The sequence below is a fragment of the Mustela putorius genome, unplaced genomic scaffold (genome assembly GCF_011764305.1).
Source record: "Mustela putorius furo isolate JIRA1106 unplaced genomic scaffold, ASM1176430v1.1 tig00000596_pilon_pilon_pilon, whole genome shotgun sequence".
In the NCBI taxonomy this organism is placed as follows: Eukaryota; Metazoa; Chordata; class Mammalia; order Carnivora; family Mustelidae; genus Mustela; species Mustela putorius.
The window spans coordinates 7228517-7254170 of NW_025421428.1; the positions used below are offsets into that span (position 1 = coordinate 7228517).

Below are 25654 nucleotides of genomic sequence, written 5' to 3' on the forward strand. Positions count from 1 at the left end.
GGAGGAATCCTTTTTATTTTAAAATCTGTGACAGGGGCGCCTGGGTGGCTCAGTGGGTTAAAGCCTCTGCCTTCGGCTCAGGTCATGATCCCGGGGTCCTGGGATCGAGCCCCACATCGGGCTCTCTGCTTGGCGTGGAGCCTGCTTCCTCCTCTCTCCCTCTGCCTGCCTCTCTGCCTAATTGTGATCTCTGTCTGTCAAATAAATAAAATCTTAAAAAACAAAATTGTGACAGAAGTTAGTTTGAGCACAGCTTTGAACTAGAAAGGATTTTAACCTGGGATTTTACCATTTGGTGGATTTTTATAGGGGATTTTTGAACTAGAATGGGGATAAAATCACATCTATTTTTATTACCTGGGAACTAATTTTTAGTTCTTTCAATTATGAACGTAGGCAGTGGAATTTACAATACCGGTGACTTTGTCACCGATAAAAATTATAAATATTTTTGTATCATGTTTACAGTTTTTGCAGATCTCTCAATATCATTTATGCTTGTATTTTTTTGAATTTATAGCATTATTAGATACACTGTTAGATCTTGTTATTTAATGTGATGATAAAGCCACACATATATTAACAAGTCATGATTTTTAAATAACAGTTCCATATAATTGGTTTCTTTCATGATTTCATATATTTAGTTGTTTAAAAGCAATCTGAGGGGTGCCTGGCTGGCTTAGTCAGTGGAGTGTGCAACTCTTGATCTCGGGGCTGTGAGTTCAGTTCCCACGTTGCGTGTTGAGATTATAATCAAATCAATAAAATCAAAATAAAAATCTGAGAGTCCATAGGCTTCATCAGACTACCAAAAAGATCCGTGGTACAAAAAAGATGAAGAACTCCTGAGGTAGAAGTGTTTGGTGATCTATAAATTGGCCTGAAAGATATTTGAATCTTTTTTTTTTTTTTTTTTTTTTTTTTTTTAAGGAAGAAGATAAAGCAGATAGGATTATAGTATAGATAAAGAGGGAATTTTGTACACAGAAGTAAAAGAAGAATTGGCTGAGTCAGAATAATAATTTTGAAAGATAGACTGTAGATACTTCATTCAGTGTACTGGGGAATCAGCAAAATAGTCTGAGGAAAAAAGGGAAGTGAATACTTTGGCTTTTAGATTTTTATAGGAAGGCACTGCCTAGTTCTAAGTGGTAGAAGCCTTCTAAGCTCTTGTGTAAGCCTGTGAAAAGAAATTTTAATGTGTGCTGGTTTTCTTCAAATCATATAGGTAGTGTGGCTTTTAAAGAGGGAGATACTCTTTTTTTTTTTTTTTAAAGATTTTATTCATCTAAGGGAGAGAGACAAAATGAGTTTGGGGGGAGGGGCAGAGGAAGAAGCAGACTTCCCTTTGAGCAGGGAGTTGGGCGGAAGTGGGGCTCCATGTGGGGATTGATCCCAGGACCTGGGGATCATGACCACTCAGGTGCCCCAAAGAGGGGGATATTCTAATTTTTTTTAATCTTTAAGTAAAAATCACATGGTCTCTTTTCAGATATATTTCCTCTTGCTGTTATTCTTTTCATATATGATAGAAAGTAAATGTGCAGGCGATAGAGTTGGGAGAATTGGTAAATCATTTTCTCAAAATTGCATTTTAAATTCTTACAGTTCAGCTTCATTTTAGCATTAGACTTCTCACTGACAGATCACTGTTGACATTTCTTTAGATTATGTGGGACTTGAAATTTGCAACTGTTTGTAAAACACCTGTCAATACTTTGTGTGAGATTTTTTCCCCTCTAAAATAATAGCAATAGTGGGAAAACCATTGCGTCAAACTTTTTTTTCCTGGAAAAAGTAAAGCGGGGTATAGAAGAGTGAAGAAGAGTATTTTATGAAAAGATATTGGTGCTGAAATAGTTTATTCTGAATTGAACACACCATACGACAAAATCAGTGCCTTGGAGAGATATTGCCTGGTACTTTCTGTGTCCTTATGCTGCCTCCTTATTATTCTTTGTTCCCTACCCCTTTATTTTTTTTTAATAGCATGTATTTATCTGATACCATATTATTTGTAAATTGGTTTTAAAAATTTTTGCCTCCCCATTAGAATTTAGGTCTGTGAGAATAGTGATTTTTGTCTTTGCCACAGTGCTGGAATAGTGGCTGGCACATAACAGGTATTCAGTAAATACTTGATGAATGAGTAAATGAGTTAAATTATAAGACCTAGGTTATTTATTTCTAGGAATAAAATATCTATTTTAAAAATCTTACAGATGGGGTGCCTGGGTGGCTCAGTGGGTTAATCCTCTGCCTTTGGCTCAGGTCATGATCCCAGGGTCCTGGAATCAAGCCCCGAATCGGGCTCTCTGCTCGGCAGGGAGCCTGCTTCCCCCTCTATCTCTGCCTGCCTCTCTGCCTACTTGTGATCTCGCTCTCTGTCAAATAAATAAATAAAATCTAAAAAAAAAAAAAAAAAAAGTCTTAACAGATAGTATCATGTATGCCGGTTGAATTTGAACCTTTTCATCTTACATTTTTTAAAGACAAATTATTTCCCAAACATTATGCCCTGCTTTCATGGGCATTTGGTTTCACATGGGAACTGATCATTCTTAGTACATGCTGCCATGTAGGTTTGATTATCCTGAATGTCTTACAGTGATGTGATAAAAGGAAGGGTCTGTGGATGAAGTTCTTTTACTTTGTGATCCTTGGTTGGTATAAATGACACTGAATTTTTGACATGAGATTGATAGAAAAAAAATTTTAATGTCTGACAGTATCAAAGTTAGTGAAGATGTCACTGAAAATGGTAATTTAGAAACTGCTGTAGGACAATTTCTATGTAGGACAGATTCTAAACAATGTAGGAATTTAAATGGGTATAACTGCCTCAAGAGACAGCATTTGCAGTTATTTAGTAAAGTTGAAAATGGGCATACCCTACCTCATAATTTCACAGTTTCTGGAAAGAAATAAGAATGGGTGGAGGTGGTGCAAAGGGGATGATACGGTAAGTTTTCTTTAAATATTAAAAGCAATTATGATGATGTTAACAGTTAATCCTAATACAAGTGCTAAGTCATCTTTGCACCTGTTCCTATTTTCTGTTGATTTTGCTTTGAATCCATAACTTCATTTTTTTAAAAGATTTTATTTATTTATTTGACAGAGAACACAAGTAGGAAGGGAGGCAGGCTCCCCGCTGAGCAGAGAGCCCGATGCGGGGCTTGAATCCAGGACTCTGGGATCATGACCTGAGCCAAAGGCAGAAGCTTTAACCCACTGAGCAACCCAGGAGCCCCCATAACTTTTTTTTAAAAGTAATTTCTATGCCCACATGGGGCTTGAGCTCTCGACCCCGAGATCAGGAGTTGCGTGATATTCTGACTGAGCCAACCAGGCACCCTTGAATCCATAACTTTTAAGTATTGTTTCCCAACTCTTTGAAAAATTATAAGCCTACAGAAGAGTTGCAACAGTAGTATAATAATACCCTTGTACTCCTTGCCTAGATTCCATAGTTGTTAACGTTTTGCTATGCTTGCTTTATGCACTAGTAGATACATTTCTCCCTGAACCACTTGCGAGTTAGGTATAGATACCATCAGGACACTTTACCCTCTAAGTACGGGTATGTATTTCCCAAGAACAAACACTTTCTTCCACATAATTGCAATTCAGTTGTCACCCTCAAGAAATTTAACATGGATATATAATTTTTCTTTAATATATAGTACCTATTCAAATTTCCCCAATAGTCCCAATACTGTCCCTAGATCCTTGGTTTTCTGTTTGATCCAAGATGCATTTAAGGGGCTTGCATTGCATTTAGTTGCCTGCTTGAATCTGGACTGGTTTTCCAGCCTTTTGGAGGGGGCAGGGTGGAGGATGTTTTTCATGGCAGTAAGTATCCAAATGAGTTGTTTTGTAGGATGCCCCTCAATTTGGATTTGTCTGATTGTCTCTGCATGATCAGATTCAGTTAAACATTTTTGGTTGGAATGCTGTGTAGTTGATTTTAGGTCTCAAGTGTGTCACATCAGAGGCACTAGCTGTCAATTTCATTATTGATGTAAATTTGGTCATTTGAATAAAGTAGTATCTACTAGATGTATTTTGCAAAGGGGCCCTTTTTCCTTTGTAATTAATAAGTAATCAGTAAAGTGATTTTTTTATGATTTTTTTTTTTTTTTTTAGAGAGAGAGAGTGTGCACTTGTGTGAATGGGAGGAGGGGGTGAGGGAGGTATTTCAAGCAGACTCCCCCACTAAGCATGGAGCCCAACATGGGGCTCAGTCCTACAACCTCAAGATCAGTACCTAAGCCAAAATCAAAAATTTGATGCTCAACCAACCAAGCCACCCAGGTGCCTTTTATTATTATTTATTTATTATTATCATGTGCCCCCTTTTATTATTTTTTTTAATGTAAAAAATATTTTTTTCCCTTTTTAAAAAGATTTCATTTATTTGAGAGAGAGAGATAGAGACAGAACATGAACAGCAGGGAGGAGGCAGAGGGAGCGGGAGAAGCAGGCCATCACTGAGCAAAGAGCCTGATGCAAGGCTCAATCCCAGGATCCTGGGATCATGACCTGAGCCGAAGGCAGACACTCAACTGACTGAGCCACCCAGGCGTCCCACATTATGTTTGTTTCGAACAGTACTGATTTAGGAGCACCTGGATGGCCCAGTTGGTTAAGTGTCCAACTCTTTGTTTTGGCTCAGGTCATGATATCAGGGTTAGGAGACCCAGCTGAGTGATGGGCTCATGCTCAGTATGGAGTCTGCTTGAGTTTCTCTCTCCCTCTGCTCCCCCTGACCCCATGCTTGCTTCTGCTGTCTCTCTCTCTCTTAAATAAATAAATCTTTGAAGAAAACAGCACTGGTTTAATAAAATAGACTTTCACACCTGCACACAGAGTAATACATGCAATATGTGTGGGGGCTATACTCAGAAGTTTACACTCAGTATTTATTCATTTCTCACTCTTCAACCTGTCTTCTATATCGAAATATCAAACATACCAAATATTTTTATATCAAAATATGAAAGTTTCAGAGTCTAATGTGAAATTGTTTACAGAGCACTAATAAATGTTTGAGTGACCACTGTGCACACGGCATTCTATCCATAAAGTAACTGGTTCTGGGGCACGTGGGTGGCTCAGTTGGTTAGGTGTCCAACTAATGTCATGATCTCACTGTGATGGGATCAGGTCCCATATTGGGCTCTGTGCTTAGTGCGGAGTCCGCTTCAGATTCTTCCTCTCCCTCTCCTCTGCCTCCCTCTATTCCCCCTCCCCTTTCTAAAGTAAATAAAGAAAATGAAGAAAAAGTACGTTGTTCTGCTACACTTCAGCAGCTGAAGGGACACATATTCTGTGTCTGGCTAATACGCATTCTGCTCCTGCATTGTGCCTTGCACCGTGCTAGACGCTTTACTTTCACTGACTTGCAAAATCCACACAACTACCCTATGAAGTAGATTCTACTTCAAGAAGAAACTGAAACACATAGAGGTTAAGTAACTTGCCAAAGTCCTACAGTCTGTGGAAGGTAGGATTCCAACCCAGCAGGCTCAAACCAAACCACCACATATTCCTGGGGCTTGATCTCACAACCCTGAGACCATAATCCGAGCCAAAACCAAGAGTCTGAGGTTTAACCAACTGTGCCACCCATGCGCCCCTGGAGTGATTATTTTAAAACTTTATCTGACTCCATGGGGTGCCTGGGTGGCTCAGAGTGTTAAGCCTCTGGCTTCAGCTCAGGTCATGGTCCCAGGGACCTGGGATCGAGCCCCACATCGGGTTCTCTGCTCAGCAGGAAGCCTGCTTCTCTTTTTCTGCCTGCTGCTCTGCCTACTTGTGATCTCTCTGTGTCAAATAAATAAAAATAAAATCTTAAAAAAAAACTTTATCAGACTCCTGAATTGTTTATATAGAGGTGCCAGTATAAAGTGTAAAGAAGATTTAGATTGGAGATACTGCCACTGAACGGGAGAGTGGAAGATCAGGGAATGCTGTTTGAAGGAGGTGGCATTTGAGGTGGACTAAAAATCATAGATGGAATTGGCTCCAGGGCTGTTGGAGAAGAGCTCCAGGCAAAGGAATAAGCGGAACAAAGAAGAGGAATTTGTAAATTACATAGAATATCCAAGTCTTTTTTACTTTTTCTTTCTTTCTTTCTTTCTTTCTTTTTTAAATTCTGGCTAGTATGTTAGGTCTCTGAAATGGAAAAATGGGAGGAAGGATTGTAAAGGTAGCTTGGAATGAAGAAATATGGAAAAATTGTAGCCACCCAGGCGATAGTATGTGATCATTTGCCTGCAGGTGTATCACTCCCTTCCTAGTGCTCTCTACAGTGAAATTGCGCACAGGGAACCTGAAGTCAATATTCTGAAGAAGAACCAGAGAGGCAGCATGGGGAAATGAAGAGTGCGGGCTGTGAAGCCAAACAAATGTAGTTTTAGAATTCTCTGCCGCATGACAGCTGAATGGCTAGGTAGGAAGTTATTTGACTTTTCTAAATCTGATGCCTCATCTGTAAAGTGGGGGGTCATAGGACTGACTAATGACAGGAGCATATGAAAAGCTTCGGGAACATGCCTTTCGTTCAGTGATTGCTAGTTATCTTTTGGTGCTCCAGCTCTCTTGCATTCTGTTTTGCCTTGGTACCACATCCCTGACTTTAAAACAAGCCTTAGGGGCACCTGGGTGGCTCAGTAGGTTAAAGCCTCTGCCTTTGGCTCAGGTCATGATCCCAGGGTCCTGGGGTCGAGCCCCACATCGGGTTCTGCTCAGCAGGGAGCCTGCTTCCTCCTTTCTCTCTGCCTGCCTCTCTGCCTACTTGTGATCTCTGTCTGTCAAATGAATAAATAAAAATCCATAAAACAAAACAAAACAAGCCTTAGTCTTCAGGTGCTTTCTTGGCCACTATTAAAATGCTGTCACTTCTCACTTCACCCAGTTGGTTCTGCTGTGAGTTTGTGAGCTGCTTTCTAGTGATGACCCAGAGCACTTCCCACCTTACAAGGTGATGCTGCCTCATAATGGCATTTGGAAAAATTACCCCTAATTATTGTAGAAAATTGAAGAGGGAAAGTGGATATATTCCTAATAGTTAGACATTTTCCCTTTATTTAAAAAAGTAAAAAAAAAATTTTTTAGAATTGATTGGGTGGAGTTGGTTACACATTACTTTAGGATTCTTCAAGGTAAAGTATGATTTATTTTTTTCTTTTAATTTTAATTTTTTTGTAAAAGCCTGAAATAAGTGGAATCTCTCCTACTTGCTATGGAAAGACTCGTACTTGAAAGAAATTTTCTCAAATGGTTAATTAACTTTTTTTCCCTTCAACTTCTGTTTTTTCCCTGTAATTCCTTCCCTGGAGTTAATCTTTACATAGGCATGAAGGATTTTAGTTAGGTATTTTTTCACTATGAGCTGCCTAAACTTGTGTTTGCATATAATTATTTGTGGCTTTTGCTCCTTAAGTAATCCTAATTAAGGTATTTTCATTTTTAAAGAAACTAGGACCAATAATTTCTGTATCTCTCATATATATATATATTTTTTTTTTTTTAAAGATTTATTTGTTTATTTGACAGAGATCACAAGTAGGCAGAGAGAGGCAGGCAGAGAGAGAGGAGGAAACGGGCTCCTTGCTGAGCAGAGAGCCCGATGATGTGGGCTCCATCCCAGGGCCCTGGGACCACGACCTGGGCCGAAGGCAGAGGCTTTAACCCACTGAGCCACCCAGGCGCCCCTTATGTATACATTTTAGAAGAGGCTTCAGGTACTGAGATACTTGATTTTTTGTTTTTATTTTTGTTTTTTCTTTTTAAAAAATTTTTAAAGAAGATTTTATTTTATTTATTTATTTTTAAAAGATTTTATTTATTTATTCAAGAGGCAGAGATCACATGTAGGCAGAGAGAAGGGGGAAGAAGGCTCCCTGCTGAGCAGGGAGGCTGATGCAAGGCCTGAGCCTAAGGCAGAGGCTTTAACACACTGAGCCACACAGGCGCCAAAGATTTTACTTATTTTTATTTGAGAGAGAGTGTGAGAGAGAGCATGAGAGGGGAGAAGGTCAGAGGGAGAAGCAGACTCCCCATGGAGCTGGGAGCCCGATGTGGGACTCGATCCTGGGGCTCCAGGATAGTGACCTGACCTGAAGGCAGTTGCATAACCAACTGAGTCACTTAGGCACCCTTTTTTTTTTTTTTTTAAAGATTTTATTTATTTATTTGACAGAGCGAGATCACAGTAGGCAGAGAGGGAGGCAGGGAGAGAGAGAGAGAAGAAAGCAGGCTCCCTGCTGAGCAGAGAGCCCGATTCGGGACTCGATCCCAGGATCTTGAGATCATGACCTGAGCCGAAGGCAGCGGCTTAACCCACTGAGCCACCCAGCCGCCCCCTGCCCCCTTTTTAAAAAAATTTTAACTAGGCTTCACATCCAGTGTGGGGCTCGAACTCAAAACACTGAGATTTAGGGACGCCTGGGTGGCTCAGTTGGTTAAGCAGCTGCCTTCGGCTCAGGTCATGATCCCAGCATCCTGGGATCGAGTCCCACATCGGGCTCCTTGCTCGGCAGGGAGCCTGCTTCTCCCTCTGCCTCTGCCTGCCATTCTGTCTTCCTGTGCTCGCTCTCTCCCTCTCTCTCTCTGATAAATAAATAAAATCTTTAAAAAAAAACAAAACAAAACACAGATTTAGAATTGCGTTGGACTGAGCCAGCCAGGCTCCTCTCTTGTTTTTAAATTATAGTTAATTAAAATTTCTTCTTTATGCTTACTATATTTTTCTCGTTTTTTGGAATATGTTTCAATATGTATTGGCACTTTGTAAAAACATTTTCAGTAGGGGAGTTTTTCATTGTTCCTAAGCTGAAACCCAGTTTTTTGTTTTCTTTTTTTTTTTTTTTTAAAGATTTTATTTATTTATTTGACAGAGAGAAATCACATGTAGATGGAGAGGCAGGCAGAGAGAGAGAGAGGGAAGCAGGCTCTCCGCTGAGCAGAGAGCCCGACACGGGACTCGATCCCAGGACCCTGAGATCATGACCTGAGCCGAAGGCAGCAGCTTAACCCACTGAGCCACCCAGGCGCCCCTTGTTTTCTTTTTTTAAGTTTATTTATTCAAGTAATGTGTACACCCAGTGTGGGGCTCAAACTCCTCACCCTGAGATGAGGAATTGCGTGTTCTTCCAGCTGAGCTAGCCAGACTCTGAAGCCCATTTTGAACTATTTGTTGATACTTCGAGTTGTCATATTTAATATGTATAAATGAATGGTTGAGCATATGTTTAAAAAAAAGCATAGCTTAATGCTAATAGTATAATTATGTATATATTTATATATATATTTATATATGTATATATTTTATATATATATATATATATATCAGGCCAAAATTATCTTTGTATACAACTTTTTTGTATGCCATTTTTAAAATGTAAGGCTTTAAGCCCACTATTGTAACTGTAAAAGCAGGCAAGATGTCTGCTCATTAATCTCTGTCCGAGAGGGTGCTTGCATGGTCTTGCTCCATTGTAATGCCAGTATACCCACACTAGAGACTAGCGGGAAGCATGTCGTCAAACATGTTCATTCTTCCTTTTTTTCTACTTACTAATTTATTATTTTTTATTTTTTATTTTTTTAAAGATTTTATTTATTTATTTGACAGAGATCACAAGTAGGCAGAGAGGCAGGCAGAAAGAGAGGAGGAAGCAGGCTCCCCGCTGAGCAGAGAGCCTGATGTGGGACTCGATCCTAGGACCCTGAGATCATGACCTGAGCTGAAGGCAGCGGCTTAACCCACTGAGCCACCCAGGCGCCCCTCTACTTACTAATTTATGTTTTCAGTTTATTTTCAATGAGTCTTTGAAAGAATTAAAATTGGAAAATTTAGGGGCACCTGGGTGGCTCAGAGGGTTAAGCCTCTGCCTTCAGCTTGGGTCATGGTCTCAGGGTCTTGGGATGGAGCCCCACATTGGTGGGGGGGGGGTCTCTGCTCAGCAGGGAGCCTGCTTCCTCCTCTCTCTCTGCCTGCCTCTCTGCCTACTTGTGATCTCTGTCCGTCAAATAAATAAATAAAATCTTAAAAAAAAATTGGAGAATTTAAAGGACAAAAGTATTAGTTAAGGGATATTAGCCTTTTTCTCTTTTTACAGAATCAGAGTCAAATTATCTTCCTAAGCTGTCTTAATTTTATCCAAATATGTATATTTTTAAAGTTTTTAGGACTTAGGCTAAACTCATCTTTTTTTTTTTTTTTAAGGTTTTATTTATTTGAGAGAGAGAGAATGAGCAGGGGGAGAAGCAGAGGGAGTGAGAGAAAGGGAGACGCAGACTCCCTGCTGTGCAGAGAGCCCAATGCAGGGCTTGATATCAGGCCCCTGGGATCATGACCTGAGCGAAGGCAGACACTTTACTGAGCCACCCAGGTGCCCCAAATGCATCTATTTTTAACACCCTCCAAACTGTCTCCTTTCATTTTCTAATGCAAAACTTTAACCCCAGCTGTCAATTTTACTTCCATTATTTATAAATCATGACACCCGACAAAAATACATTAGGTCTAAAAGTCACAAGGCAGAATTGCAAAATGTTTACAAATACAGATTTCTGTATTGAAAAGCTTAAGAAAGAGTAGGTGAATTCTTTTTGCAGAATTATTTCATCTTTAGTACCTCCTTTAGAACCCAAGGAGTCTTTGAGTCCTCTAAAACCAAGTGTTTTTTAATATCTAACTATTCAGGGTTGTAATGGGCCAACTTGAATTCTGATTTTCTGTTGCATCATTAATAACTAGCAATTATTGAGTTCTTTCTGTTTTTGTAAGCATTATGTAAACTAGTTAAAATTACGCATTTCATAGTTCTATGGAGGCATCCTAACAGTTGATTTCTTTTTGAAAAACTAAACTGGGGCACCTGGGTGGCTCAGTCAGCTAAGCAGCTTCCTTCAGCTCAGGTCATGATCCCAGGGTCCTGGGATCGAGGCCCACATCGGGGCAGGGGTGGGGGGACCTTAAAGAGTTTCCTTTAAGGTAAAACACAGTCAGTGATAATAATGCTGCTTGAAGTTTGGTAATATTTATAATTTTATCAGATACCATTCTGGTAAATGCGATGAAATGAACATGACAGCCTGCTGTTTATATATCTTCCCTAATTTTTAGGGTGGACTCTTGAAACTCTTGGATCTTGAAACAGGCTTTACCAGTATTACAGCTCAGCAAAAAAAATGCAGCTGAAGCTCAAAGTTCTCTTTCTGCTCTTCTGTTTGGTTGTTTTGTATACTCACTGTATTCATGGGGGATGCTGTGTTTATCTAGGGGACTAAAGCTTCCTCAAAGCTTGTGAGGTGGTGAAATCTTTCTCTCAAAATTTCTCAGAGGGTTCTAAGGATTTTAGGTTTTTAAAGAATCATTTGGTTTATCTTAAGCTCCTGGTTTGTATATGTCTTAGTGAGTTGTCATTAGAGATTGTTGAATAGGGGGAAATTAGATTTGGTGGTATTGAATTTCAGACTATTAAAGTAATGGAGATTTATCTAATTGTGAAAGTTCCTGATACCCATTTCTAGATTGGGTGCATATTTTTGTACAATTTATTGCCTCTGGGAAATCGAAGGACATCATTGCAGTTCTGCTTATTGGTATGTAGCTTGTTATTGTTGAACTGTGTCCAGAAGTACTGTCCTTTTTGTTGCACTTAAAAACTTTCACTCTTTTTAAAAAAAGATTTTATTTATTTATTTGACTGATAGACAGCGAGAGAGGGAACGCATGCCGGGGGAGTGGGAGAAGGAGAAGCAGGCTTCCCACTGAGCAGGCAGCCTGATGTGGGGCTGGATCCCAGGAGGATCATGACCGGAGCTGAAGACAGACATTTAATGACTGAGCCACCCAGGCACCCCTCACAGTGTTAATATATAATTGTTTACAGAATTTGGTCCTGAGTGTTTTAAGTAATTGCACTACTTACTGCCAAGTTTTTATTATATTCTCTGTCTCTCTCTTTTTTTTTTTTAAGGTATTTATATATTTATTTATTTGACACACAGAGATCACAAGTAGGCAGAGAGGTAGGCAGAGAGATGGGGGGGGGGAAGCAGGCTCCCTGCTGAGCAGAGAGCCTGATGTGAGAATCAATCCCAGGACCCTGAGATGAAGGCAGAGGCTTAACCCACTGAGCCAGGCGACCCTCTAAAATAAATCTTAAACAAACAAACAAACAAAAACTAAAAACAATGCAGAAAAGGGGCCCTTGGCGCTCTCAGTCAGAAGAGCATGTGGCTTATCATGGGGTTGTGAGTTCAAGCCCCATGTTGGGTATAGAGAGTACTAACAAAAATAAATATAAACTTAAAAAAGAAGTGCAAAAAATGAAAGCTTTTCTTCCCCACATATACATGCACATATTATATGTTTTGGAATTTTTTCTTTTTCCAGAAATTATAGTTAACACTTGTGCTTGCATAGTGCTTTACAGATATTAACTTGTTTTTGTTGTTTTGTTGGGGGAGGGAGAGTGGGAAAGAGTATGAACGTACCTTACGAATTGGATTCTCTTTTATATACACTTGAAGATGCAAAAACTGAGGCAAGGAGAAGTAATTACCAAAGGTTGCACGGCTAATGAGTGGCAAAGCTGAGATTTGAGTCCAGGTAGTTTTGCTTGAGTGTTGTGTTTTAAAAATGCCTCTGGGTCTTACCATGCATAGTGTTCTGCACTGTGCTTTTTTCTTGTAATGGTAGGTAATGGACCTCTGTACTTCTGTCTCCTTAACAATTGTGTAGTATTCTATGGCAGAGGTGTACCATAACTTACTTAGTGTCTTTCAAACCTAATCTTGTTTAATATTGCCAGTTACATTAGTAATGGTTTCAAGTAATACTTTAAAAAGTCAAGGTTTTTGAACTGGAACATGTAAGGATACATTAGTATTTACTAAGTAATGTATATTTGCTGTCCAGGTGTTTTGATATTCTCTCATTGGAGTTACATAATAAAATCCAAGCTTAACCTATAAGTTGTTGGGTATGCATGAATTTCATTATTTTTGCGGTCAGTCTGTCTTCTTTAGTTGTGGAAGATTTGTAGTGTATTGGGGGTAGAATTGACATCTGTTTGGGTTTTATTTACTTTGGCAGGATCTTGAATTTTGGTGTCCAAACAAGAAGTCTGGCATAGTGTTAACTTGAGATGTAGATACACTCTGGCTTTATAGTACTTGCATTTCAAGGTAGGGTGCATTTCCATTCCTTGTTCTTATGCCAGGAAGAGTTGGTACTAAGTCCATTTTTTTTCCTACAATATTTTACCCTTATTTCAAATATACCAACTGAAGATGTTAACGTATCATTGTTTCCTTTTTTCCTTAGTAGTAGTTATTTTTTAAGTGTGAGGAAATATCTTTTTTAGTACAGTAATAATTATTTCAGGTATGCCTGTTAGAAAAATAGTAGATATTTTCAGCTTAAATTTAGTAATTGTTCTTTAATCATTTTGGAACTGGTTAGAAGTTGCTTGGCTGATTCCTAACTAGCTCATTGCTCGTTATCATTCAGTCCTTTATTGATTAACTTTATATAAATGTAGACATTAAATCAGACTGCTAAACACCAGTTTGTCTGCTAAGGAGTGGGGGTACCAAGATGACTATCTCCCTACTTCAGGTAAGGGAATTTTGTTGAGAAAACAACATTTTGTTGCTAACAGTATAAAATGCTGTGATAGAGATGAGGCCAAATGAGAAAGTATGAGAATGGTCAGGAAAGGCTCCTCGGTTTGAGCTAGGCTCTGATCCGTAAGTGAGATTTAACTGGCCAATGACCAGAGTGGGCAAAGGATTCTAAATAGAGGGTATATAGAAATATGATTTGTGGAAACAGTTCAAAATTGTTATTATCATGTACAGTGTGAGAACACAGGCCCCTCAAGGGCAGACCTTACCCGTCCTGTTCATGAGTGCCTAGCACATTGTTAGATGATTAACAAACATTTGTTGAATGAATGAGTGAGGGAATTGTAGTAAGCTTACTGTGCTTGTCTGTCCATTTTTCAGAAAGAAATGAGTTCATTATTTTTAATACCTAACGATTTTTAGGTCATATAATTAACAAAACATAAAATAAGTAATAAACTGTTACTGCACTGAAGGAGGTTAAGTCTTGTAAGGGGACACGCTTAGACAAATCCTTCTAATTCAAGATGGTTATTTATAAAAACTATTTGCAAGGGATATCTATCTCATATGGATTGGTTGGATTCCTGAAAAGTGGTGGGTAGTTAAAATAAATCCTCAAATTTAAAATATTTGATTGATAAAATGTAGGCGGTAACACTGTGGCAGGTAGGTCATTAGTAATTGGCAGTCATGTCCTTTTTTTGCCATATCAGGTTAATATGAATATTATGTAAGCACTGTTGTTCCTATGTAATGAACAACAGAAAAAGTAACTGGCAGTTCTGTCAGGGTGTAGGCATCAGTATCTAAAAATGTTTCCCATGCTTACTCCTTGAGTAACATCATGATTTTTCCCAAATCTGCATGCTACTTGTACTGTTATTTGTCTTTTTTTTTGTGGACACAATTTGAAAATATTTTTCAAGAAGCTTTATGTTGGGCCAGCTGGGTGGCTTAGTCAGTTAAGCCTCTGCCTTTGGCTCAGGTCATGATCCTGGGGTCCTGCATCGGGCTCCTCCTCAGCGGGGAGTCTGCTTCTCCCTCTCCCTCTGCTGCTCCCCTTGCTTGTTCTTTCTCTTCTGTTGTCTCTCCTGCTCTCTGTCAAATAAATAAAAAAAAATCTTAAAAAAACCCGAACAAACCAAGAAGCTCTATGTAATTACCATAATGAAGGGCTAACACCTCAAAAGCAACTTAAATATAGTAAAAACAAAGCAATGTTAAGAAACCTAGCTAGCTACTACTTGCAGAAGTTGCTGGGTTTGGGGCGCCTGGGTGGCTCAGTTAAGTGTCCAGCTCTTGGTTTTGGCTCAGGTTATGGTTTCAAGGTCTTGAGATCAAGCCCCCCTTGGGGTTTTGTGCTGAATGTGGAGGCTGCTTAAGATTCTCTCTCTCTCCCTCTGCCCCTCTCCTGGCTTGCACTCTCTGTCTCTCTAAATAAATAAATAAATAATTTTTTTTTAAAAGCTGCTGAGTTTGAAGCCTGCTATCCTTTAATTAAAAGGAGAGATTGGCCAAGTGTTAGAGAAGTGTTGAAGACAAATTGGCACCTTGCTTAGATTTTCTCCATGATGTAAATAGAAGGACTAAAAGAGACTTGAAATGGGGTAACTTTGGGGATGCCCGGGTGCCTCACTCAGTCTCGTATCCTACTTTTTATCTACACTCATGTCTTTTTTTTTTTTTTTAAGATTTTATTTATTTATTTGACAAAGAGAAATCACAAGTAGATGGAGAGGCAGGCAGAGAGAGAGAGAGAGGGAAGCAGGCTCCCTGCCGAGCAGAGAGCTCAATGGGGGACTCGATCCCAGGATCCCGAGATCATGACCCGAGTTGAAGGCAGCGGCTTAACCCACTGAGCCACCCAGGCGCCCTCTCCACTCATGTCTTGATCCAAGGGTCATGAGTTTAGGCCACATGCTGGGCTGCAAAAAACGATAAAGAAAAAGAAAGTGGAGTAACTTTCCTACTTCGTGGTTCATTGTTATTTGGTGTCATAAAGGAGGAAGGCACTCACTCTCTTGGTGGGAGCAGTTCCCCTAGAGCTTCGCAGAGGGAAGAGATTTGGGGGCTGGGCCTTGAAGGATAAATCTGAGTTCATTTGAACATAAGGAAGCTGTGGGCCTTTCGGGCCCGTATACTAGCGTTTGCTCCTGTTGGGAGACTTTCGGATGTAGTATGTAGCGACAGCTGCCTTTGGGGAAGTGAAGAAATGGTGGGAGTTGAGCTGGAAAATGGAAAAAGAGGGATTTAAGGAATTAATCTCCAGTAACCTTTTCTAAACTTTGTTTTATCATATCTTTCATAGAATTTGAGGGAATATAGGTTATTTATTTAGTCTTGAAGTCCAACTAAACCTGACTTTGTCAGATAGTTTGAAACTTCCAAAGAAAGGGGGACTCGTCCAGATGCTGACCTGCATATTAATAGTTTTCCGAAGATTGGGGTGATTACAGGTGGCCTTGACTGTGAATTATGCACTCAGATGGCATAGTGGTAAAAGCTTGGTGAGCCACATGTACTTGGATTCTGCTCTCAGCTTTGCCAGTTAACTAATTTGACCTGGACAGATCCTTTAATTTCCTCTGTCCTCACCTGTGAAATGTCGGTAAGAATACCTGCCTGGGCGCCTGGGCAGCTCAGTTGGTTAAGCGACTGCCTTCAGCTCGGGTCATGATCCTGGAGTCCCCCGATCGAGTCCCACATTGGGCTCCCAGCTCCATGGGCAGTCTGCTTCTCCCTCTGACCTTCTCCTCGCTCATGCTCTCTCTCACTGTCTCTCTCTCAAATAAATAAATAAAATATTAAAAAAAAAAAAAGAATACCTGCCTTTCAGGGGTGTTACACAGATGAGAGGAGAATATCTGTGTTCAAGCCCCTGATCGGTGCCGAGTTCATGACTAGCCTGAAATGTGTGGTAGCCCCTCTTTTCTTACCTTCTTTCTTTCTTTCCTTTTTTTTTTTTTTTTAAAGATTTTATTAATTTATTTGTCAGAGAGAGAGAGAGAGCAAGAGCGCATGCATGGGGGGTGGGAGCGGCAAGCAGAGGGGGGAAGCAGGCTCCCTGCTGAGCAAGGAGCCCGTTGCAGCACTCCATCCCAGGACCCTGAGATCATGACCTGAGCCGAAGGCAAAGGCTTAACTCACTGAGCCACCCAGGCGCCCCAGTTATTGTTCTTTTAATTTCCTAAGCATGGATATATTTTACTACCACGAGTAAAAATTCTCTTCAAGTTCAGCCATTGCTATTTATAATGCCTTTTAAGAGAGTTTGCTATGAAATGGAAACTAATGTAAAAACAGATTTTTCTTAAACATTCTGGCTAGGACGTGTATTTACCTTGGTTCACTTGACCAGGAAAATGTAATGTGCCTGTGGAGATTTTGTTATGAAGTATCCGTGTTTCATTTCTGATCACAGTAAATGGAGGCAGACCATGTTTTTAGTGTGATAGTTTAAACACTAAAATATGTTGGGGCACCTGGCTGACTCTGTTGGAAGAGCATGCAACTCTTGATCTCGGGGTTGTAAGTTCAAGCCACACGCTGCGTGTAAAGGTTACTTAAAAATAAAATCTTTAAAAAAATGAACACTAAAATGTGTTACCAGCTGTTAACCGATTCTGGAACATCATATAATAGCTGGTAATCCTTTTTCTAGATGGTGGTTGTTGAAGATTGTGATAAATTACTGTGTTCAAACGTTTTCTCAAGTTAGAATACTTTTTTTTTAACTGAAAAAAAGTTGCTAAATTGAGTTCTTGATCTTTGAAGTGCATTACTTGTGTAATTAAAAAAAAATTAGACTTTATTTATTTTTAGAACAGGTTAAGATTTACAGAAAAACTGAGAGGATAACACAAGGAGTTCCTGTATACCCAGCACCAAGTAGCCCTTAATACTAACATCTTACATTAACAGGGTATATTTGTTACAATTAGTGAACCACTGTTGACACATCATTGTTAACTAAAGCTCATGTTATTTAGATTTCCTTGGTTTTCACCTGATGTCCTCTTTCTGTTCTAGGATTCCATATTATATTTAGTTGTCATTACCTCTGTAATTTTTAATCAGATCATTTAAAATTAGGCACATTAACATATTTGCAAAGCATGCTTTGTTCTCAAATTTTAAAGCCACACTTGTGTGTGGAATTTATGTTGCTAAAAATTCTCTTAGGCTGAAGATTGTTGGCCTTTAGTTTCACTTTTAATAAGCCTTTTACAAGTGTAGTTTCTATAGTCTTAGCAAGTAGTCTAACCTGTTTAGTTAAGACTTCAGTGCTTCCCACTTAGTTTCATGGAGAGGTTCATTTTGGTCAGTTCTCTTATGCGATGGACATGGAGCTGTGTCCCCTTGAAATGATAGACATCACCTTTTAATTGACAAGAAGAACGACGTCTTGCACTGTGTGGTCATTTATACTTTCCAGTCACCTCATATGAACTATATAACTTAGCATATGAGAGGGACAAGGACACTCCAGTTTTGAAGATGAGGAAACAGAAGCTTAGGTGAAGTGACTAAGCTGCCAGTAGGTGACACTGCTAGTAGGTGTCAAAGCCCAGCCTTAAATGCCTCAGATCTTCTGACCCCAGTTTTGGTATCCTTTTTGCTATGTTGTTTGATGTAGTCTCTAAAATGAGAAAGTAGCAGGTGGTCTTCTCTCGTATAATATGGACTGTCTCACAAAATTACTCCTGGATTTATTAGATTATTTACTTGAAGTCTAGCTGTTAAAGTGTAGAACCATTAGATACCTATCATTATCTTGGGATCCCTTTAATTAGAAATCTTCAACAGAGAAAAAACATGAAACATTCTCATTCATAAAACATTTGAAATCATCTTTTCCCTAGTATAGAGTCCTTCTCTTGAGTCATAAGAGTTCATTCAGGCATAGTTGCTAGCATTTGTAATATGTGTGTCCTCCTTAGAGCATATGTCTTAGGTCACACATTTCAGGCTGTTCTTCGTCTCTATGCTCTGCATCAGATTAGGTATGCTTCTTATCAGGAATTGGCAAATGTCTTCTGTAAAGGGCCAGATAGTAACTATTTTAGGGTTTGGGGGCCATGTGGACTCTGGAAGACTCTGGCAACTATTCAGCTCTGCCGTTGTAGCATGAAAACAGCCATAGAACGTAGAACATAGAACACAGCCATGCCAAACCAAGAGGCATGGCTGTGTTCCAATAAAACTTTATAGAATCGGGCCCCTAGCTGAATTTGGGCCATAAGCTATAGTTACAGTCTGCCAGGCCCAGCTCTATACCATAGACACAGAAACCCCTTGTGCTTTATTCCTGCAACTAAAATCTTCCCACTGTTCTTTCACTGATATGTTTTCCTAACATGAGTTGAAAAGCTTAACATTTGATTTAATGTGCATGGTTTATAATGAATTTTATTTTTGTAGAAAATGTGGTAAGCGAAACTGAAGTTACAGATTTTCAGAGTCTAATTTTTGACTACAAAAAGAAATGATCTCCCTTGGAAAATGCTTGCAAATTTCAGGAAAAAATCCATTTGTTATTGTTAGATATGTTAGTGCCTAATATTAATGTAAAATCTTTTATTTTACTTATGTTCTTTTTTGCAGAGCAACTTGTGACAATGCAGTTACCAAATATATATGAGTACTTCTTTGTGTGCTCGTGGTTTTCAGGAATAGGGTTACATCCATCTAAAAGATATTCTCAGCCTTTGAGGGGACCTGTCATTTTTGCTGGAAAGAGAGGATACAGACATCAAAAATGAAAACAAAAATAAAAAGTTTCAAATTAGTAGTATGGATAAGCAGTGCTTTAAGAGTTCAGAGTTGGGGGCGCCTGGGTGGCTCAGTGGGTTAAAGCCTCTGCTTTCGGCTCAGGTCATGATCCCAGGGTCCTGGGGTCTAGCCTCGCATCGGGCTCTCTACTCAGCAGGGAGCCTGCTTCCTCCTCTCTCTCTGCCTGCCTCTCTGCCTACTTGTGATCTCTGTCTGTCAAATAAATAAATAAATAAAATCTTAAAAAAAAAAAAGAGTTCAGAGTTGGAATTTATCACTGGGGCCGTACTATATGGTTGGGAAGGAAGGTTTTATCAAGCCAGGCTTTGGAAATTAGAATAAGTAAGTAATTAAGATGAGGTCTGATGTAAATAACAATGAATATAATACTAGGGTGCCTGGGTGGCTCATTTGGTTAAATAGCTGCCTTTGGCTCAGGTCGTGATCTTGGGGTCTGGGATCCAGTCCCACATCGGGTTCCTTGCTCAGCGGGGAGCCTGCCTCTCCCTCTCTGTTGCTCCCCCTGCTTGTGCTCTCTCACTCTCTTTTTCTGTTAAATAAATAAATAAATTCTTTAAAAAAATACTATGAAGGTGAATTAAAAATAAAAATGAAAAGGCGGATTTAGCTGGAACAAGCGATTTTATATAGGAAAATTGTGTGAGCTAGGAGTGGAAGTGTGGGTTAAGGCAAGATTGGTCCTTGAATATTAGGCTAAGGAATTTGGAAACTGTCTTCTGTGAAGTAAGGAATAAATGAAGAATTTGAACGCCTTTGTTTTTCCTTTAAGTCTTTCATGAACCTTCCAGGTATTATTGTTAAAGTTTTCAGTATTGTGTGGTTATTTTAGTTAACATTTAATGATGATTTCATGCTGTTCACCTCTTCTTTTCTCATCCACCAAAGACTGTATTCCTGTTCTTCCTACGTTATATCTACTCTGGTTATGAAATCTCTAACTAGAGTATGTTACTGAAATACCTCTTATTCATTCATATATTTATTTACCCAATATGGACTGAATGCTTGTGATTTGACAGGTTTTGTTCTAGTCAGTGCAGATTTGTCAGGGAACAAATTAGGCAAAAATATCTCTTTCTGTGGAGAGGAAATATGAATGTGTGACAGGGTAGGGGCTGACATTTTAGATAACGTGTCCAAGAAAGACCTCATTGAAGAAGAACACTTTTTTTAAAAAATTTTATTTTTTTCAGTGTTCCAAGATTCATTGTTTATGCACCACACCCAGTGCTCCATGCCTTCCTTAATACCCACCACCAGGCTCACCCATCCCCCCACCCCTCTTCCCTTCCAGTACCCTCAGTTTGTCTCTCAGAGTCCACAGTCTCTCATGCTTCATCTCCCCTTCCAATTTCCCCCAATTCATTTTTCCTTTCCTTCTTTTAATGTCCTCCATGTTATTCCTTATGCTCCATAAGTGAAATCTTAAGATAATTGACTTTCTCTGCTTGACTTATTTCACTTAGCATAATCTCCTCCATCCATGTTGATACAAAAGTTGGGTATTAATCCCTTCTGATGGAGACCTAATATTCCATTGTATATATGGATCGTAACTTCTTTATCCATTTGTCAGTTGAAGGGCATCTTGGATCTTTCCACAATTTGGCGATTATGGCCATTGTTGCTATGAACATTGGGGTTCATATGGCCCTTCTTTTCACTACATCTGTATCTTTGGGGTAAATATCCAGTAGTGCAATTGCAGGGTCATAGGGTAGCTCTATTTTTAATTTCTTAAGGAATCTCCACACTTTTCCAAAGTGGCTGCACCAACTTGCATTCCCACCAACAGTGTAAGAGGGTTCCCCTTTCTCCCTATCCTCTCCAACACTTACTGTTTCCTGTCTTATTAATTCTGGCCATTCTAACTGGTGTGAGGTGGTATCTTAGTGTGATTTTGATTTGAATCTCCCTAAAGGCTAGTGATGATGAACATTTTTTCATGCGTCTGTTAGCCATTTGTATGTCTTCTTTGGAGAAATGTCTGTTCATGTCTTCTCCCCATTTTTTGACGTAATTATTGTTTTTTGAGTGTGAGTTTGAGGAGTTCTCTATAGATCTTGGATATCAGCCATTTGTCTGTAGTGTCATTTGTGAATATTTTCTCCCATTCCGTGGGTTGCCTCTTTGTTTTGTTGACTATTTCCTTTTCTGTGCAGAAGGTTTTTATTTTGATGAAGTCTCAAAAGTTTTTTTTTTTTTAAAGATTTTATTTATTTACTTGACAGAGAGAAATCACAAGTAGATGGAGAGGCAGGCAGAGAGAGAGAGAGAGGGAAGCAGGCTCCCTGCTGAGCAGAGAGCCCGATGTGGGACTTGATCCCAGGATCCTGAGCCCAAGGCAGCGGCTCAACCCACTGAGCCATCCAGGTGCCCTCAAAAGTTGGTTTTTGCTTTAGTTTCCTTTGCCTTTGGAGATGTGTCTTGAAAGAAATTGTGTCTGATGTCAAAGAGGTTATTACTGCCTATGTTCTTCTCTAGGATTTTGATAGATTCCTGCCTCATGTTGAGGTCTTTTATCCATTTATCTTTGTGAATGGTGTAAGAAAATGGTCAGGTTTCATTCTTCTATACATTGCTGTCCAATTTTCCCAGCACCATTTATTGAAGAGACTATCTTTTTTCCACTGGATTATTTTTCCTGCATTGTCGAAGATTAGTTGAGTTGCTGGTCCATATCTGGACTCTCTCTGGTCTGTGTGTCTGTTTTTGTGCCAGTACCATGCTCTCTTGGTGATCACAGCTTTGTAGTAAAGCTTGAAATCAGGCAATGTGATGCCCCCAGCTTTTTCTTTTTCGATATTTCCTTAGCAATTGGGGTCTTTTCCGATTCCAAACAAATTTTAGGATTATTTGTTCCAGTACTTTGAAAAATGCCGGTGGAATTTTGATCGGGATGGCATTGAAAGTATACGTGGTCTGGGCAGTATAAACATTTAATAGCGTTTATTGTTCCGATCCATGAGCATGAAATGCTTTTCCATCTTTTTATGTTTTTTGAAGAAGACCACTCTTGAGTAAAAAGTCCTAAAGGAAGTAAGAGATTTGGGTGGAGAGCAAGTGTGAAGGTACAGAGGTGAAAGTATACCTGGCAAGTCTGAGAACACAGATGGAGCAGTAGGAAAGGGGGGCCAGTAGTAGAGAGATTATATGCCCTTGTTTGCATCTCTTAATCTTGATGACATATTATTAATAGTGCCCACTTTCACTCCTACCTAGTAGTGTCCTGGTTTGAATGGCAAATTATAAGGTCTTATGGTTATAGAGGTGAGATCAGAGAGGTAAGGAAGGTGGAGGCAGACGATGGAGAACTGAAAAAAGAAGCTTTTGGAGGATTTTTGGCACAAGCGTGATATGATTTGACTTGGGCTAATAGGGTCATTCTGGCTGCTGTGTTGAGAGTAGAATAGGAGCAGGGACTGAAGCAAAATTAGGAGGCTGCTGCAATGATCCCAGGTGAGAGATATGGTACTGTGGACCAGGGTGGTAATTAACAATAGAAACGATGGTAAGTAGGTATATTCTGGATGTGTTTTGGAGGTGGAGTCATCAGGAGTTGATAATCGGTGTAAGAAAAAAAGAAGAAGTTGAGAATGACGGAAAAGTTTTCTGCCTAAACAGTTGGAAAGATGGAATTACCATTGACTGAGATGGGGAAGCCTGGGATTTAAAGAGGTTTTTCTTGGGGGGAGTGGAGGGAGATGAGTGCAGTTTTGGACATGTTAAGTTTGAGATGCCAGTTAGACAAACCACAGGAGCTGTTGAGTGGGTAGTTGGAAATTTGGATCTGGCATTTAGGGGAAAGGTAAAGTCTGGAGATAACTAACTTGGGAGCTGTCAGCATTTTGATGGTTCTTAAGCCATGAGATGGAATGAGATTGCCTAGTGCTGGGTATAGATAGAAAAGAAAAGGTCTAAAGACTGGGATTAAGGGTAGGGTACCCCAGTGTTTTGAAGTCAGGGAGATGAGTGGGAAGTAACAAGTGAGACTGAGACTGACTGACAGGAGGAACACTGTGAGGGTGTAATGTCCCAAAGTCAAAGGAAGCGTTTCAAGGAGAGTGGTCAGTCATGTTAGAGCCTTCTGTTAGGTCAAGAAGGGGAGAAATGATAATGTATCATTGGATTATAGTGTGCTTATTTGTTTGTATATATATTTTTAAAAATTTATTTGAGAGAGAGCGGGGGAGAGGAACAGAGGGAGAGGGAGAGAGAAACTCAAGCAGAGCAGACTCTACACTAAGCATGTAGCCTGATGTGGGGCTCGATCTCACAACCCGGAGATGCCAACCTGGGCCCAAACCAAGATTTGGGCTCAAGAGGGGATCAGAGGAGAGAAGCTGGAGACAGTGATTATAGACACCTCATTCATACAATTTTCTTGTAAAGGGAGGGACAAAAAATGGAGGTGGAAGTTGAAGGGAAGACGTGACATAGAGAGTTTTCTTTCTCTCTTTTCTTTTTTTAAAGATGAAAAATAATAGCATGTTTATTTATTGGTGAGAATGATCCATAGAGAAAGAAATGTGGATGGGAGGGGGATAGGATAGTTGGGATCTCTACAGTAATGTTCTTAAGTAGATGTGAAGGGAAGAAATCCGCATCAAGTGAGGATTGGCTTTAACCTAGAGAAGGGTAGTTCATTCAAAGTAAAGAAAAAAGTAGAGCACAAGTGTGTGTGTGTGTGTGTGTGTACACACACACGTTTATATACTTGTAGTTATTTACAGTTTACTTGCTCCTGGCTTCGTAGTTGACTAAGCTTTGCAATGACAGAGGCTGTCTCTGTTTTGTTCTGTCTGTGCTGTTAGGGAAGACATTCAGAAAATATTTGTTGACTTGAATTAAATTGGAGAAGATAGGGACACCTGGGTGGCTCAGTGGGTTTAAGCCTCTGCCTTTGGCTTGGCAAAGGGTCCTGAGATCGAGTCCCACATCGGGCTCTCTGCTCAGCAGGGAGCCTACTTCCTCCCTCTTTCTCTGCCTGCTTCTCTACCTACTTGTGATCTCTGTCTGTCAAATAAATTAGTAAGTCCGTAAATAAATAAATAAATAGGAGAAGATAGCTTTTAACAGCCTTTCCAAATCTAAGATTCTGTTTTGATGTTAAGATCATAGAGGACGGGCGTCTGGGTGGCTCAGTTGGTTAAGCATCCAACTTTTGATTTGGGCTCAGGTCTTGATCTCTGTTGTGAGATCAAGCCCCCCGCCAGGTTCTGCCCTTAGTGCGGAGTCTGCTTTTCTCTCTTCCTCTGTCCCTCCCCCTGCTAGTGCTCTCTCTCAAAATAAGCAAATAAATAAGTAAAGTCTTTAAAAAAATAACAGAGGAAATAAAGAATTTAAGCTCAGCTAAGAGGTAAGGTTTGGAGACCCCTGTATTTTAAATGGTATTTGAGCATAAACTCAGGTGAAATAGATGTAACTAGAAGCCAGATGAAGTTCTGTAAAACCAGTAGATAAAAGGAACTTTAAGGAGTCAGTTATTAACAGAACTGGAAGTTAAGGTAGATGTGACTGACAAAATGTTTAGATTAGTCAATTGAGAGCAAGGGCTGCTTTGGAACCAGAACTGAGTCATTGTGAATTTTGATGTAGCTGCTTGCTAGGTATGTCAACACTTTTCTCAACTGTTAAATGAAGTTAATGAGCACAGTCATCTTAGGGTTATAAGGATTCAGTGAGGAAAAAAATAGCAGTGCCTGGCATGATGAAGTTCTAAATAAATGTTAGCTTGGTGTGAGTATTGTTAGTGTTAGTTCAGTATTGATATTGTCATTGTTACTTTTCAAGAAACTAACTTATTTGCAAATGTTTGTACTTTGCTGTTGTGTTCAGTATGGTGAAATTTCCCCACTTTTAGTTATTATGCCTACATTTTATTTAAGCTGTTTCCCAGTAGCTATAATGATTGTGTTATAATGGTGTCTCAGAAGGGCAGAACACCTTCATAGACTTTGCCTTTTACGTTCTCAAACCCTCTTCTCCAACTGTTGTTTTTAAGGAGTGCCTGTTATTTGTGTGTGGGAGTATTATTATTATTTTTTAAGACTTTATTTATTTATTTGACAGAGAGAGAGATCATAAATAGGCAGAGAGGCAGGCAGAGAGAGGGAGAAGCAGGCTCCCTGCTGAGCAGAGAGCCCAATGTGGGGCTCGATCCCAGGACCCTGCGATCTTGACCTGAGCCGAAGGCAGAGGCTTA

General features: G+C 39.7%; 1 protein-coding gene across 7 annotated transcripts in view; it reads left to right on the forward strand.

Annotated features, from left to right (window-relative positions):
• GAPVD1 (GTPase activating protein and VPS9 domains 1) overlaps positions 1 to 25654 on the forward strand; it is a 78002-nt gene that overhangs the window by 864 nt on the left and 51484 nt on the right. The gene's annotated exons all lie outside the window — the stretch shown is intronic.